Genomic DNA, 3,959 nt, shown 5'->3' with positions numbered 1-3,959 from the left:
GGGACTGAAAAGGACTTCGTAGATATTGCCAGGGACTAAAAAGAATATTCACTCTATAATTAAATTGTAATACATTCTCTCTCCAACTGCCGCGCGATACAATCTAATATACATTCTACCTCTATTTACCACGTGTCCCAAAAACATTAGACAAAGTAACTTTTTTTTTTTTAGTTACCCAACCCTAATTATTACGAGTTGGTTCTCTCTGGTATCCCCACGAGCTTCGACTCTTTGAGCCGGCTATGACACTAATCCGGAGTGCGGGGAACAGTGATGGCTAAAGGTTCAGCCCCCTCCCGAATAATGCATTCAGCGGGAATCGAACACATATCTAACTCCACTAACTCAGTGCCAAGTTACCAACTGAGCTGCATCCATTGGGTAACTTTTTTATTCTTTTTTACATACAAAGTAATTTATTTATTTATTTTGGTAGAAACACCAAATGGACTGATATTACAATCAGCCAATTTTCCTCGTCGATTAAAAAGAGGTGAAATTGTGTACAGCATTAGATTCAGCAAAAAAAAAATTAATGCTAGTTGACATCACCTTCCCTGTCCCGTTCACAGAAGAAAACAGGTGGTGACTTTCCTCCACCGCTGCCAATATCGGTCCATAATGGGGCGTTGATATTAACCGGAACACTGTTTTACTAAATGAGGTAATGCAGCAAGTTGACACAATACACCTTTTTCTCGGTTCAACCACTGTCTGATCCATCTCTTGCGTTGGCGCAACAAGATTTTGTTGAACAAGATTCTCAATATACTTAAAAAGTTTAAGTGATTCTCTGTGATAATATTTTCTACGGAATACTGCTATATACTTTCCTTAGGTTTATCTCAATTTTCACATAATATCCACCTTTGTCCCTGCACGCAAATCAATTTTTCCATTCAAAGTTCTAGATTCCCAACTTATTAATGATCCGCAAAATATTATAACAGTTGATTTTTTATTTTCTAACAACATTTAAAACTCAGTTAAGAATCTTTCCTGAAATTATGGGGTCCATTTGATAATTAAAAATATGAATCTATTTGACATATGGCAACATTGAATATGTTCTTATAATTTATCTGAGCTTTAAATATATTTTATAAGGATTTATCATTTCTTATGTGAGAGAAAATTATTTTCTATAACCAAAATTATATCGTTTAAGGGTTAGAGTAATTAATGAAACGGCATTTTGATAATTTTTGTTTATTACCAAAACACATCTCATTAATTCTTCAATCCCCTAAAACAATGTAGTTTTAGGATGCAAGAGAAACACTTTTTTATTTTATAATTTAATAAATTAAGGTTAATAGAGTTTAATGGCTTTAACCGAGGAGAAACATATATAGAGAGAAACGTAAAGTTAGAATTTTTTTCAGAAATATTTTTCGTCAAAAATTTTTACGTAAATATTTTTGGTCAAAATCTTTGCTATAAAGGTGTTCCGTTGAAAATTTTGCTGAAAATATTTTTTGTCAAAAATTTGGATGGAAATATTTTTCGTAAAAAAATTTGACGAAATTATTTTCTGTCAATTTTTTTTTATGAAAATGTGACAGAATTTTTATTCATTGAAAAGTTTGACAGAAATATTTTTGTCGAAAGTTTCGACGAAATTTAGATTATATCAAGAATTTTGACTGAAATTTTGTTTCCCTAAAAAGTTTATGTAAGTGATTATGACAAAATATTATTTCGTCTCTAGCTTTGACGGAAAAAAATTTCGTCTCTATTTTCTACGTAATATGAATTTTGTCAAAATTTTCATCATTATTTTCAACAAATTTTTTTCTGTCAATACTGTCAGTATTTGAGACTTTTCTAATAGCATCACATTTAAAATGATTCACATTTATGTAGTTTTCACAATTTAATACTAAGGATAGATAAGTAATTTTCAATATTTTTCCTCTTAAATCTCTAAATTAGGGAAACTTTAATTTTAAGGATGAGTAGGGTTTTAAAGGATTTTGTAAAAATCTTCAATTCTTTTCCTCCATTTTTTCAAGGGTAATGAAGTTCTCATGTTGCGTGAGAGGAGAATAAAATCCTACTCACCCATCGATCCATGTACTTCTACTTTTTTGTTTTGTTTTTTTTCTCTCTCATAATGGGTCCCATTTTGGTGAGTGTGCATAAGAAAAGTTTTTGATTCCTATCACATGAGAAATATAAAGCCCTTTTTTCAAACTCACAAATAAAGGAAGGAATTAATAAAACCTTCTTTTTCCTTCCTTTTCCTCTTAAAACTAACTCCCAAACAAAAAGCATAAGACAAACTAATATTAATAAAAAAAACAAATAATTGCAGATTTCATGAAATTCTTATCCATCTAAATTTAATGAATGCCGTTCAAATTTCGTGCTTAAAATGTTTACATGATCCCAATAGTTTTTTTAAGGAGGTTATATTTATAACTATTTTTACCGTTTACTATAAATTTTATTATTATTGGATTAAAATAGAATTAATTATTATAAACTGATATTAAATAAGAGTTATTATTTGATTTTAATTCAATGATAACAAAAATAATTATAAGAGATTCTAAGGGAATTAAGCTACTAGAATTAATCTAATAGTGATAGATTTAAATAATCTGTATGACATCATAGATTTAAATTTCGGTGTCACAATTTTATTAAAAAAAAAAAGTTTCTAAGAGAAAACTGGTTGTAAATATTAATTTAACCTACTCTTTTAAATATATTAAGCACCATTTACGTACTTTCAACTTGGAGAACTCAAGGTGCATGTGTGTGTTTCCTCCTCCCCCCCCCCCCCTTCCCAATTTAGCCAGTGATAATAAGAAGGGGAGTCCCGCCAATCTCACACTTTTTTTTGCTGATGAACTTCTATTATTTGCAGAAGCATCTCGGGAGCAGGTATCTGTTATTCAACATGTCCTGGATACTTTTTGTTGCTCTTCCGGGCAAAAAGTGAACCAGGCAAAGATTAGAGTATATTTCTCTCGAAATATGGGGCACACAAAAGCAGGTGAACTTAGCGAAGCTTTGTGTTTCTCCTTCATTGCGGATCTTGGCCGATATTTGGGGATTCCTCTTCATCATAAGCGAGTGGGACGATCTACTTTTTCTTATGTCTTGGATCGTCTAAATGCCATAATTAATGCTTGGAATCATGCAAGCTTGTCCCTTGCAGGTCGAGTTACTTTAGCAAAGGCGGTATTAACTGCGATCCCATCTTACTCGATGCAGGTATGCTTACTACCCCAAGCTACCTGTGAGGAGATTAATACCAGGATCTGAAGCCTCATTTGGGGCTCTACTAGGACAAGGAGGCCACACCTTGTAGCATGGAACCAAGTCTGTATGAACAAAAAATCAAGGGGGCCTGGGATTGCGTTGTATGCAAAAAATGAATTTCGCTTTCATTATTAAGGTTGATTTTAACCTCCTTTCTCAACCGGATGCTTTGTGGTCGCGAGTTCTACGAACAAAATATAGGGTGGAAGATGGTATGATCCCAAGATTAAATGCCCCTAATGACAGCTCGCACTTGGGGAAATGGATTAACCGACATTGGAGTGTCATCATAGAGCACAGCCGCATCTTCATAGCCAACGAAGGAGTCACGATGTTCTGGCTTGATCATTGGCTACTAGGCTGTGGCCCTTTACTATCTTATGCAATCAATCAAATCTCTGCATAAGACAAGTTTCATCAGGTGGTGGATTATTTGGATGCGTCAGGGTGTTGGAAATGAGACACTATCCAGCAGCTGCTCCCTAATCATATCTCCCATAGGCTCATGAATGTGGTTCCCCCATCTGTGCAAAATGGCAAAGATCAGGTCATATGGGCTGAGACAGCGGATGAAACTTTTTCACTTAAATTAGCTTATGCTATTTTTAGACAATAATGGCACTCCGATTTAGACACACAAATAGGGCCGTATAAGGAAATGGGGAGTCCAGAAAAAGTGCGCA

This window comes from Gastrolobium bilobum, unplaced genomic scaffold (genome assembly GCF_033153095.1).
Source record: "Gastrolobium bilobum isolate Gb01-03AN ecotype WA unplaced genomic scaffold, APGP_CSIRO_Gbil_v1 utg1266, whole genome shotgun sequence".
In the NCBI taxonomy this organism is placed as follows: domain Eukaryota; kingdom Viridiplantae; phylum Streptophyta; class Magnoliopsida; order Fabales; family Fabaceae; genus Gastrolobium; species Gastrolobium bilobum.
The sequence above is the reverse complement of the archived record's forward strand: the minus strand, read 5'-3'. Positions refer to the sequence as shown.